Source organism: Trichechus manatus, unplaced genomic scaffold (assembly GCF_000243295.1).
Source record: "Trichechus manatus latirostris isolate Lorelei unplaced genomic scaffold, TriManLat1.0 scaffold00002, whole genome shotgun sequence".
Classification (NCBI taxonomy): domain Eukaryota; kingdom Metazoa; phylum Chordata; class Mammalia; order Sirenia; family Trichechidae; genus Trichechus; species Trichechus manatus.
In genome coordinates, this window is record NW_004443938.1 from 3,557,926 (window position 1) to 3,571,719 (window position 13,794).

At 46.6% G+C, this 13,794-nt stretch overlaps 1 protein-coding gene and 1 long non-coding RNA gene across 4 annotated transcripts in view; one reads left to right on the forward strand and one right to left on the reverse strand.

Annotated features, from left to right (window-relative positions):
* Positions 1 to 13,794, reverse strand: part of CCR6 (C-C motif chemokine receptor 6) — a 48,005-nt gene that overhangs the window by 31,244 nt on the left and 2,967 nt on the right. The gene's annotated exons all lie outside the window — the stretch shown is intronic.
* LOC111820011 (uncharacterized) lies at positions 5 to 3,247 on the forward strand. Its single transcript, XR_002823574.1, has 4 exons — positions 5 to 410; positions 973 to 1,240; positions 1,599 to 1,761; positions 3,010 to 3,247. It is a non-coding gene; the product is annotated as an uncharacterized LOC111820011 (long non-coding RNA).

Sequence of the window (13,794 nt, forward strand, 5' to 3'; positions counted from 1 at the left end):
GAACAAGACGCGATCTCTCGGGGTCATTGGGAAAAAAGGCAGTGAGATACCAGAATGGGCCAAAAGCAAATTGCTAAATGACCACTTCCTATTTAAGAGGAACGCCTACCTACCCAAATGGAGATGCTTAACCATGTATATCCTGTTAAAAAAGAACCACGTGACTCTGAGAAATCAGTCACACCTATTTTAAAGTTGGTGGGACAGGAGGGACTGCGGTGTGGCTGCTTCCGGGTGGATTTTCAGTTTATGACCGTGGGGTTGTTCTCCCACGTTCTCACTCCTGTGCCTGATTTTGTCCTGTGAGCAAGGCTGTCAGCAGGCTGACTGGGAAGACGCCACAGGAGCCTGGTGGCCAACAGTGAAGGCTCTGGGGTCCTCGGCTGGGGACAGGCCTGGCTCCACCACAGGTAGGCTTCTCACCCTCTCTGTGCCTCAGTTTCCCACTCTGCACAATAAAGACTGTGAGAGTTCCGAGTGTTTTCAGGAGAAATGACTGGGTTAGTCTGTGGGCAGCCGTTAGGATGGTGCTGGAGGAGAGCAGGTCCTTAACAGGTACCAGCTATTATTCCTGTTTAGGGGTCCCTGGTGGTGCAAACGGTGAACACACTAGGCTGCTAGCCACAAGGTCGGAGGTTTCAGTCCACGAAGAGGCCTCTCGGAAGAAAGGCCTGGCGATCTGCTTCTGAAAAACCCAGTCACTGAAAACCCTAGGGAGCACAGTTGTACTCTGACACACACGGGGGTCACCATGAGTCAGGATCCGCTAGACAACAACTGGTTGTTATCAGTGTGCCGTTTGGGACGAAAACCACCAGTCCCCAAAAAGCTGGGCACACAATCTTTATGAGATGGCAGATGACATTTATAAAGCGTGCCTGTCATTAGAGAGATCAAGGGAGAGCGAGTGACGAGTCACCTGGAGGACTGATTTTAAGGTACAAATGATGTTTTGTTTTGTTTTTTAAATAGGGGAAAAAAAGAAAAAAGAACTCCGGAGCATACAGGTGTCCGCCACCACACAGGGGTTGCTGTGAATCAAGCCTAGGGAAATACCAGAATTACACAAGAAAGAGATTGAAAGGATCGATAAGAAGCAAGGCTGGAAAAGGTCCCTGGGTGGGGCAAACGGTTTGCTTTTTGCTACTAACCTAAAGGTTGGCAGCTCAAACCCACCCAGCGGCACTGCGGAAGAAAGGCCAGGTGAACGGCAAGGCTGGATTGACTCGCATTTTCACTGGTGAGAGTACTTTGCCTCCTCTCACTTAGTGAGCTTAAGATTTCCTCTGACACGGGGCAAGCTGTCCCCCCTCGTGTCTGAGATGACTCCTCAAGGCTGCCCCTCATCCTCCCTGACCTGACACCTGCTGACTGCCGGATGCTGAGAAAAGCCAACCCCTCCTTCCTGGCGTCCCTGGCACAGATACTTGTTGCTGACCGTGACCCCGGAGGTTCTGCTTCTCGCTGTGGGGCCCCAAGCACCTCACAGAGGAAGAACGGGTCACCTGGGAAATTTAGGAAACTGTGAATTGTCTTCTCCAGCCCCGTTTTTTCTACCTTCCGTTCCTCCTAAACTTCCCCCTTATGGTCTTCTTTAGCAGGAAGGCAAGAAAGTAAATCTTTGATAGATGCTTTAGCCCTGGAGATGGCCTTGCCTTAAAAAAAAGAAAAAGAACCAAGAAAAAGAAATTCAGCAAGTTGAGAAAAGCATCTCCATCCAAGCAGCTACACAGAAAGGCTGATGAACTGAGAAGGCTCCAGGTCAGTTATTCACCTTGAAAACGAAGAGGTCAGTTACTCAACCGGAAAACCAGGATGCTGGCCCCCTTTCAGAGAGTGCAAACCCTTCCCTTTTTGTCTGCACTTCTCCAAGAGGTGGGGGAGATGCAAGACATCTCCCCAGGGGTGACCTCCTCCCTACCTCCTCCTTGCCGGGCCACCAGAGAAGAAGTGAAGCTTTGAGAAACTTACTCAGCGTGGGGTCTGCCCTCCTTCAGTTCCAGTAACTGAGGCTGAAAATCGGGGGCGGTCCACCGGCCTTCGGGGTGTGTGATAGGTTCTTTGCCCCAATATCCCTTCAACATTTCCAAGTAAAAACCCAGATTATATGTTATCTTCTGGGAGTTCCAGCCCATTGTGTCTTTCTCTCTCTGAAAAATGCCCTATGTTGAAGATCCTGTTAGATTTTACTCTATTTAATCCTCCTCAAATTTAAAATTATGCTGTTCATTTGCACAGACAATAAGAGGTACATAAACAAGAAAGACAGTCTAGAGGCAGGTATTTTACGTAACCGATTTTTACAGTCTGAAATTTTGACAGTATTAAAAGTCTGCTCAGAACCCAGGTCCAGTGACCGTTCAGTAAATTAACGTCATAGTCATAGAAATAGCTTTATGTTTGTGTTGAGACATTTCTCAGGGAACCCTCTCCCTGGGCTCTTTGTTCTAGTCCGGTGGAGAGCAGAGAATATAATTCTCAGGGTGTTCTGTGCAGCTCAGGATTGATCAGAGCCCATTTATTTCCAATCACTGTTTTTAACCACTGGAATATGAAAAGGTACCTCTTTCAACTGGAGGACCCTGTAACACTTAGAATTAGAGGTAACCCTTCTCTATGGTGGTTTGAACCCACCAGCTGCTCTGCAGGAGGAAGACGTGGCAGTCTGCTTCCGGAAAGATTACAGCCTAGGAAACCCTATGGGGCAGTTCTACTCTGTCCTGAAGGGTCGCTAGGAGTTGGAATCAACTTGCTGTCAGTGGGTCTGGGTTTGGTTTTCTTCTCCCTGGAGACGCAGCAGAGAATACAATTTGGTTCCCCTGAGCAGGAAAATTTTTAAAAGAAACAATAGGAACTTACGAAAAGTTTGTTGGTTGTATAAATAAGAAAAAATCAAACACCTTAAGCAGCAATTATGCAAAGAAATAGTTTTTCTGTCAAACTGACTTCCTCACAGTTTATAGCAGGTGTTCCTTTAAGGGATGACAAAGGATTTCATATTTTTTTCAGCTTTGCAGATAAATTCCAAAGAAGATTGACACACAGAGATGATCAATATCTGCTGCTGAGGATGTGGCTGAAAAAGCCGACGTCTCTTCCACAGTTCAATGGACCCTTGACCTCCACTGACTTAACTATTCCTGAATCTAACATGAGGTCCCTGGTGGCACAAATGGTTTGCACTTGGCTGCTAACCAGAAGGTTGGAGGTTCAAATCCACCCAGTGGCACCACAAAAGAAAGGCCTGGTGATCTGATTCCATAAAGATTGTTGTTGTTAGGTGCCGTCAAGTCGGTTCCGACACATAGCTACTCTATGTACAATGAAACAAAATTCTGCCCAATCCTGCACCATCCTCACAATCGTTATTATGCTTGAGCCCATTGTTTCAGCCACTGTGTCATTCCATCTCATTGAGGGTCTTCCTCTTTTTTGCTGACCCTCTACTTTACCAAGCAGGATGTCCTTCTCGAGGGACTGATCCCTCCTGATAACATGTCCAAAGAATGTGAGACAAAGTCTCGCCACCCTTGCTTCTAAGGAGCACTCTGGCTGTATTTCTTCCAAGGCAGATTTGTTTGTTCTCCTGGCAGTCCATGCTATAGTCAATATTCTTCGCCAACACCACAGTTCAAAGGTGTCAATTCTTCTTCAGTCTTCCTTATTTACTGTCCAGCCTTCACGTGCATATGAGTCCATTGAAAACACCAGGGCTCGAGTCAGGCACACCTTAGTCCTCAAAGTGACATCTTTGCTTTTTAACACTTTGAAGAGGTCTTTTGCAGCAGATTTGCCTGGTGCAATGAATCATTTGATTTCTTGACTGCTGCTTCTGTGTAATCCGTAAAGATTACAGCCAAGAAAATGCTATGGAATCCAGCTCTGTTGCACATGGGGTCACTATGAGTCAGAATCAGCTCAACGGCAATGGGTTTGGGTATATTGTTTGGTGTCTAATGTAGGGTCTCTGGATAGTGCAACTGATAACTGAAAGGTTGGAGGTTTGAATCCACCCAGAGGCACCTTGGAAGAAAGGCCTGGCAATCTACTTCCAAAAATCAGCCACTGAAAACCCTATGGAGAGGGACACAATAGATAAGCCCTGATAGAATGGGAGAAAAATGTGGAAAAGAACCTCAAATTCCTTAAAATAAAACAAAAAAACGAATTAGACCTACGGGACTAGTTGAGACTGGAGGACTCCCCGACAGATTCTCTTCAAACCTTGAACTGACACTAAACCCTGAGGTCACCTTGTAGCTAAATGACAAATTGGCTCAAAAAATAATGAATATCACCCACAAGTACTGTGCTCCTTTTAAAAAGCACTTAAATGAGACCATAGAGTCAACAATTGTACATAGGATCACTGTGAGTCAGAACCAACTTGATGGCACCTAACTACAACAACTGTCAACAGATTACTTTAAAACAAAGATGAGAATGTAAGGGGGCAGGGAAACTAGAAGAATGGAAACAGAACAACCAGAATGGAAATAATGAGCATGTTTATGGCTTGTGAAGAATGTAACCAATGTCACTGAGCTACTTGTGTAGAAATTGTTGAATGGGAACGTGAACTGCTGTGTTAACCTTCAGTGAAAGCACAATAAAAATATTATTTAAAAAAAAATCCTACGGAGCACAGTTCTACTCTGACACACATGGAGTCGCCATGAGTTGGAATTGACTCCATGGCAACCGGTTTTTCTCTTTGCAAATTACCTGAATCAAGGATGTTTCCTCAAGGACCTGGGGCCCATCTCTTTTGAAATGTAAGCATCAGGGAAGGTCACACCCCTTCCTCCCAGTTTCCTGGAAGGAGATTAGCACGACATCAGGTGGCTCCAGGCCATAAAAACACTTGAAAATCAGCAATTTTATCTTGAAAACATGAATGCAACAGGTTGTATCCCCTTGGCAACATAAAGGTTCAAATTTCTTTCTGTCTTTGCAATCTCTTTAGCAGATTGCCTGGGAGCTTCATATTCTAGTTTAAAGCTTATTCAATAATAAAACCTTTATTTTTCCTCTATTTTTGTAGGAGGTTTTCGGGGTTGGGAGTACATTTTATTTTTAATTATATCTCCCCAACAAATGCATGCTGCGTTTTGGAACCAGCCTCCATGCTGGGTTGAGAAGCCCAAGCCACATGGAGAGGCCACACGTGGCTGCTCTGTTTGAGACTTCTGCGGAGCTCCCAGCCCACAGCCAGCACATTTCTTCTCCCTCCTCCAGGAGATGAGTGAGCCAACCAGCACAGTTGAGCCTTCAAACAACCCCAGTCCCAGCTGCCTCTGACTGTGACAGCATGAGAGGCCCCACTGAGAACCGCTCTGCTGAGCCCAGCCAGCCAATCAACGGGGCCATGAGAGGTCAGAATGCATTGCTGTTCTAAGTCACCAAGATTTGGGGTGGTTTGTTAAGTTCAATGGACAAGTGGAACAGTTCTCTACTCTTTAATATGTACTACTTAAGTAATGAAGATATGTTAAAACAAAACAAATAAAAATACTTTGTTAGAAAAAATAAAATAAAAACTGCCCTTCCCAAGAAAGTCAACAGTTAGAGCAGATGCTAGCAGAGGGAAACACAAAGAAATCAAGAACAGTGAGGGTTGCTGGGCAGATAGCAGGCTTAAAAAAAACAAAAACCAAACCTGTTGCTGTCGAGTCGATTCTGACTCATAGTGACCCTACAGGACAGAGTAGAACTGCCTGGTAGGGCTTCCTACAAGCAGCTGGTGGATGCCAACTGCTGACCTTACGGTTAGCAGCCGATCGCTTAACCAATGCACTACCAGGGTTTCTTAGGTACGTTTAAAAGTAAAATGTTGACTCCAGCAGAGGATTGGATCTATGCCACATGGTTTGGATCTTATCGTTCCCTCTACATAGAAATAAGAAAACGCTACTCATCAAATCGTGTCAGCAAGTTCTCCGCTGGAAGCAGAATTTTATAGGGCATTACACGCCGTGCTGACACCTCTAGTTTTGGAATTTACCGCAGTTTCCAGCTGCACGGCTCGCACGTTCATCACGAGTGCGGTGCTGTGGGCCCGGGGGTTTTCACACCCTCTGTTACACCACACCCTAAACTATCTGGCCTGGAAATTTTACTCCCAAAGAGCTAGCAGCCAGCCAGCATACCTTATCTGCTACAAATTTATTTTGCTGATAATTATTGCACACAGTACACAGTGATTAAGAGCTACAGCTGCTAACCTAAAGGTCGGCAGTTCGAGTCCACCAGCCGCTCCTTGGAAACCCTACCAGGCAGTTCTATTCTGTCCTACGGGGTCGCTATGAGTCGGAATTGACGTGAATGCAAGGGGTTTTGGTTTTGGTTTTGGTTTTGGTTTTTCAGGGTTTTTTTTTTTGTTTTTTGGTACATTACATGCAGGGACGGTTGCTGTTGCTGTTGCTGTGGGGTACCATCGAGTCCATTCCGGCTCACAGCTTCCCCATGTGATGGAGATGAACTGCCCCACAGGGTTTCCTAGGCTGTAATCGTCACAGGAGCAGATCGCCTGCCAGGTCTTTTGTCCCAAGGAGTTGCTGGTGGGTTTGAACCACCAACCTTTCGGTTAGCAGCTGAGCACTTAACCATTGCATCACAGGGCTCCTTAAACAAGGATGCTTAAGAGCATGCGGTTGATTCCCTGCCTTTAAGGAACGTGCACAGGTGATATCAGTGACCCGCAGACCAGAAGACCACGGGGGTGTGCAGCAAGGACAAAGGCGGAGCCAACTCTTTACCATAAAAAAATCCCAGAACAGACTTTGCTAGCTCGTGGGTTCACCAGCCAGTGGGCACCTCAAATCCACGTGTGAAGCACGTAGCACAGTGCCAGACAAACTTCCTACGGTATCTAGTGTACTTACGAATTTCTTAAGGGCTCTGACTCCGCTCGCCAGGAAGAGGATCCTTGTTCTCCTAGTTCCTGTCCCAGGCGTTTCCCCTAGACGCTCAGGCTTTGCTTCCCCCTGGCTCTGGGCCCTCAGCTCTTTGCTCAGAGCACCTCTCATCTCCACATCCTGCAGCTCTGGGGAAGGTGACACTCATGCCAGCCTTGGGCTCTGGAGTCTGCACCCATCCTTGGCGTCCGCCCTGGGCACCTGTCCTGGGCACCCTTCCTGGGCACCCATCCTGGGCACCCGTCCTGGGCACTGGTCCTGGGCCTACTTACCCGAGAAGGGGACTTGAACACTGAAAGCCCCAAAAGCAGCTCCAAGGAGAGGGAGAGATGGACACACTGGACAAGGGCAGGCGATGAGGAAATACAGGGTCCCACGCACAGAAAGGAGTCCCTGAGTGGTACAAACGGTTAACAGTCTCAGCTGCTAACCAAGGTTGGAAGTTTGAGTCCACCTGGAGGTGTCTTGGAAGAAAGGCCTGGCAATCTACTGCTGAAAAATCAGCCATTGAAAACCCTGTGGAGCACAGTTCTACTCTGACGCCCATGGGGTCACCAGGAGTCAGAGTCGGCTCCACGGCAGCTGGAGGAGGGGAAGGCTGGCAAACCCAGGTCCTGCAGGAAGCTCAGGGGCCCACTCTTGGCTCTCCCTTGGTGGGTCCCAGGATGCAGGACACCATCTGCGTCTTGCCAGTGACTGGACATGTCTGTCCCCACTTCAAGGAGATGATGTGTGGGAGGGCAGGACGAGGACTGAGATTTAGACATCCGAAACCATCCAAGAAAATAGCAGGTAGTCTGCGCCCTGTGGATGGCAACAGTGCCCCACCATTTAGCATTAAATAGGATGTGTACACACTGTAATTAAAATTAGAAACCTGTCAATATGCTGCATGCAGGGCCCGTCTGGTGATCATCTGGAAGCTGGGCCCTGCTCTCCCTGGGGTAGGAGAGTCCTCCACACCTGCCATGAGGCTGAGTCAGGAGATGGAAGACGACAGGCTCTGTTACCTCAGGTGCTGAAGGGGAGGAGAGGACCTGGCCACAAAGGGCTGAGTGTAGATGCTGGGGTTTCTGGTTTTGAGAGAGTCTGAGAGAATTAAGGAGGCGGGGAAAACAGCTTAAGAAAGGGCTACTACGGGTCAAGGAGCCGTGGTGGTACGGTAGTTGAGCTCTCAGCTGCTAACCAAAAGGTCAGAGGTTTGAACCCACCAGCTGCTCTTTGGGAGAAAGATGTGACTGTCTGCTTACGTAAAGATTACAGCCTTGGAAACCCCGTGGGGCAGTTCTGTTCCATCCTATAGAGTGGCTATGAGTCAGAATCAGCTCAATGGCAATGGCTGCTATGGGTTATGATTAAATCTCTAAAATGTTCTTCAAGAGAAAGAAGAATTCTCTCTTCTTAACATCTTTTCGCAGCTGGGTTGTTGAGATTTTTCTCAAGGCTGGAGAGAAAATATTACTCCCTTACATACGTTGGTGTCCTATAGTTGTGTCCAATCAGAGGCATTGTCACTGTCTTAAAATAAGTTCAATTTAGCCAAAATTCATTTTCCTTATAAAGCCTAGGGATCTTGGAAACAGGAGGCAGAAGGAAGTTTTCAAAACTTTGGAGTTGGCAGCATGAAAGTAGCAGTCCCTTTGCAAAATTCTGTTTGACCTCAGTTATGGACTGAATTGTACCCCCCAACAATATGTGTTGTAAATCCTAACACCTACACCTGTGGATAGGGGTTACTGTGTGGTTTAAAGTCAGGAAAGGTGTGCATCAGGGTTGTATCCTTCCACCATACCTATTCAATCTGTATGCTGAGCTAATAATCCAAGAAGCTGGACTCTATGAAGGAGAATACAGCATCAGGATTGGAGGAAGACTCATAATCAACTTGCATTATGCAGATGACACAACCTTGTTTGCTGAAAGTGAAGAGGACTTGAAGCACTTACTGATGAAAATCAAAGACCACAGCCTTCAGTATGGGTTACACCTCAACATAAAGAAAACAAAAATCCTCTCAACTGGACCAATAAGCAACATCATGATAAACTGAGAAAACATTGAAGTCATCAAGGATTTAATTTTAATGATCCATAGTCAGCGCCCATGGAAGTAGCAGTCAAGAAATCAAACAACGCATTGCATTGGGCAGATCTGCTGCAAAAGATCTCTTTAAAGCATTGAAAAGCAAAGATGTCGCTTTGAAGACTAAGGTGCTCTTGACCCAAGCTGTGGTGGTTTCAATTGCCTGATATGCATGTGGAAGCTGACAATGAATAAGGAAGACCAAAGAAGAATTGACACCTTTGAATTATGGTGTTGGCGAAGAATATTGAATATACCGTGGACTGCCAAAAGAACAAACAAATCTGTCTTGGAAGAAGTACAACCAGAATGCTCCTTAGAAGCAATTTAATAAATATGTTTTTATATGTCTTTGTGCTTTCACTGTGTTTAATAATGAGACAAACTGATGGTATAATGGAACAAAATCTCTAACATCAAAGGAACAAATTTTAACAACTATTATGGATATCACTAATCTTCACTGCCATTAAAATGAAACCTTCTAGATTATTTCCTGATGATCTCCATTGTCTTCCTGGTCCTGTAATCAAAATGTCTTGTTTTTTGTCAGTTCTCAGAGCACAGAACTTGCTATTGTGCATCAAATAAGAAACGAAATGGTGAGGAAGACCCTGAACTGGTGGACAAGAGAGAGGCCGTGTGTAGACAGAGGGAAAGTGGAGCAATTTTTTTACTAAAGAAACTATTATGATTAGCAAAAGAGTTCTAATTGGCTCTAAAACTAACTTCTGATGAAGCTGGTTTTTCTGAGACTTACTTGAAAAACCATAAATGTCTTCTGGAAGGGTATGATTTATTTCACCAGAACAGGTAAGATCTGGATCACAGAGTGAAGAAGAATGACAAAAAGTCCTCCTTCTGACCTGCCGTGTCAAATTATGAGTGCATGGGACACTTGTTATAGGTTGAACTGTGTCCCTCAAAAAAGATATGCTGAAGTACTCACCCCCCAGTACCTGTGAACCTGGATTTGTTTGGAAATAGGGTCTTTGGTGGTGTAATTACTTAAGTTAATGTGAGGTTGTACCGGAGTAGGGTGGGCCCTACTCCCATCTGAGTGGTGTCCTTGTTGTTGTTGTTTTTAGATGCCATCGAGTCTCGCGTACAACAGAGTGAAACACTGTCTGGTCCTGAGCCATACTAATAATTGTTGTTATGCTTGAGCCCATTGTTGCCGCCATTATGTCAATTTGCCTCGTTCAGGATCTTCCTCTTTTTCGATGACCCTCTACCAAGCATGATGTCCTTCTCCAGGGACTGGTCCCTCCTGAGTACATGTCCAAAGCATGTGATATAAAGTCTCACCATCCTTGCTTCTAAGGAGCACTCTGGCTGTACTTCTTCCAAAACAGATTTGTTCATTCTTCTGGCAGTCCATGGTATATTCAATATTCTCCACCAACACTGTAATTCAAAGGCATCAATTCTTCTTTGGTCTTCTTTATTCACTCTCCAGCTTTCACATGCATATGAGACAATTGAAAATACCATGGCTTGGGTCAGGTGCACCTTAGTCCCTAAAGTGACATTTTTGCTTTTCAACACTTTAATGAGGTCTTTTTCAGCAGATTTACCCAATGCAATGTGTCATTTGATTTCTTCTGCTTCCACAGGCGTTGACTGGTGTCCTTATAAAAGAGGAAAAGAGGCACAGAGACAGACAGAGGAAGACATCCATGTGAAGACTGAGGCAGAGATTGGAGTCATGTGGCCATAAACCAAACAAAGCTCAGGAATGCCTGGGGCTACCAGAAGCTGGCAGAGAGGCAGGAACAGATTCTCCCTCAGAGCTTCAGAAAGAACCAACACGGCCAACACCCTGATTCGGAACGTCCAGCCTCCAGAACGGCCAGAGAATACATTTCCATTGTTTTCAGCCACCTGGCGTGTGGGGCTGTGTTACAGCACCACGGGACACTCATCTGTTCATAAACTACACCCAGCCAGTGTGGGCTCCATCTTCTGGTCAGCTCCAAGTTGAGCGAAAAAGCACCCCCTCAAAAATCTACCGAGAGCATGTGACAGTGCTCGCTTTCTAACCACTGTCTTAGAAGTGTATGTGGGAGGAGATACGCAGATAATGTCAGCCTGTTTTGCAGAATCTGAAGAGGCTCAAACTGACAAAAAAGACCAAAGAAGGTTGATTTGTTTTATTATAGTTTCACCTAATGATACATACAAGGCAGTGATTTTTAGGTTCACCAAAAAATCTGCTCATCTACCAGAAAGAAATCTGTAAGCCAACTTCTTTTTATGCTGGGGACCTCCAACTCATTGATTCTGATTTTTACAAAGCTACAAATAAAGTGTTCCAAGCCTCCTTGCTTGCGTCTGTAAAGAGCGCCTAGCCTCCGTTGCCAACTGCACTCGTTGATGGGGTGTGAAGGGGAGAGGCCGTGGTGCAGAGAGCTCCAGCTGGCCCTGAGTCATTGCACCCCCGTGACCCACATTCAGATTCCCCAGGGTCTCTCTTCTCACTTTGTCTGATGGGAACACGCTGAGTGATAACAGAGCTACAGAAATGACAAGGAAGGATGCCGTCACAATGATGACAGCAGGTCACAGGCTGGCCTTACTGGGAGTCCTAGCCGGCAGCTGCCAACACTGGGTGACTCGACAAAGGAATGGGGACCCACTCAACCATGTCTCATGCCAGGGTTTAAAAAAACAAAATGTGGTCCATCCACACAGTGGAATATCACTCAGCCGTAAAGAGAAACGACATCCCGATACACGCTACAACATGAACAAAGCTTGAAAACAAGTGAAATCAGCCAGAAGCAAAAGGACAAGTATCGTGCAGTCCCAATTATAGTCCCTGGTGGTGCGATCGGCTAAGCTCCAACTACTACCCAAAAGGTTAGTGATTCAAACCCACCCAGAGGCACCTTGGAAAACAGGCCCGGCAGTCTGCTTCCAAAAGATCACAGCCTTGAAAACCCTGTGGAGCAGCTCTACTCTGCACGCATGGGGCTGCATGAGTCAGAATAAACTGGACTGCATCAACCAACAACAGACGCAGAAGAGGCAAATGCACAGACGAAAGTTTATTAAGTTACCACGGTCTGGGGGAGAAGCCATGTGGGTATGGAGTTTCTGTTTGCGGTGATGAGAAATTTTGCAAACAGTGGTGAAGGTTGTACTACACAGGGAATGTAATTAATGTCACTAAATGGTACACTTAAAAATGCTTACAAAGGCAATTTTTATATATACACATTTTTACTCCAGTTTGAAAAATAGTAAAAATTAAAAAAAAAAAAATTTAAAACCTTAACAGCAGCAGCAACTTACCCCTAAATGGATTAGACTCTAGATACCTATTAGAAGTCTCTCCAACTTGAATGCGTTCATGAATGCCTCTTGATCTTGTTGAGTCCAGACTCTGATTGACGGGGTCAGGGCAGGACCTGAGACCCTGTGACTCTACCACCCCTCAGGTGGTGCCCACAGACAGTAATCCATCACCCTCCACTACCCATAAACCCTAGAGTGTCTGGTGGCTTTGCCTGGAGAGACAAAGTGGGAGGAGGAAGACCTTCTAACGCTGGACTCCATCCCAAGAGAAGGGAGCCGCCCACCTCCCGAGGCTGCCAGGCTGCACGGCACCGGACGCCAGGGTCCCTGGTTTGCCTCTTCACCGCGTTTGCCGAAATGAGGTTTCCCTAGACGAGGGCCTGTTCACGGTTCCCCGCTGAGCCCTGTCCTGGTCCTGGCGCCACATATCCCACCCTCCCAGCCCTGTTCACTGTCTCAACATGTCTGCCTCCATTTTGTTCTGTGACCGTCTCCCTGGGCCTCTCCCTCTTCACATCTTCATTCTCTTTCTTTGTGCAGTTCTCACTCACCGTGCAACTCCTCTTATGGACTGAACTGTAACCCTCTAAAGAGACATGTGGAAGTCCTAGCCCCCGGTACCCATGACCTTGTTTGGAAACAGGGTCGTTGAAGATGTTATCAGTTAACAAGAGGTCATACCAGAGTAGGGCGGGCCTAACCCCACCCTACTGGTGTCCTAGAAGAGACTCAGAGAGACAGATGCACGAGAAGGCAGCATGTGAGGTTGCCTGGGGCTGACAGACAGAAAGAGAGAGTCTTCCCCTAGAGCCTTCAGAGGGAGCAGGGCCCCGCTGATGCCCTAAAATCCAGACCTTCAGCCTCCAGAGCTGGGAGAGGACGCATTTCCGTTGTTGAAAGCCCCCTAGTTCGTGTTAGTTTGTTCCAGTGACAGAGACACCAATGTGTCGGCCAGCTCCTCACTTTATATCCCAAATGGCAAAAGGCAAAAGGTTTAACAGGCTGAGGAGGAAGCTATGAACTGTCTCTGACAGGGAGCCCGTGAGTGTGAGTCCTCTGAACACCGCCTGACCATGCAGTATGTGTTTTCAGCAGGAACACAGCAGTATCTAAACAGTCTTTTGTTCTCCGGAAAGGTTATCCCACAGTAATTTTCACCTGGAGTTGATTCCCTGCCATTTTAGACATTTTGAAATCTGAGACCTAACTAATGAAGATCTTGCTAAAGCATGTGGTGCGTTCCCTGGTTTCTTCTAGTCAGATCTGTGTGGCTGGCCTCGCCTCGGGACTTCCTGTTCTCTACCTCCACAGCCATGCTATGCAATGAACACCACACCCAGCCCGCACTGGGAAGACTGGGCCTGCAGTAAATGCCCCAGGGAGGTGTGCTGCGGCTCCAACTCTGCACAGAGACTAAGCCTTCCTGGGAGGGCTGGGTCTGCAGTAAATGCCCCAGTGAACTGTGCTAAGGCTTCACCTCTGCACAGAGACTAAG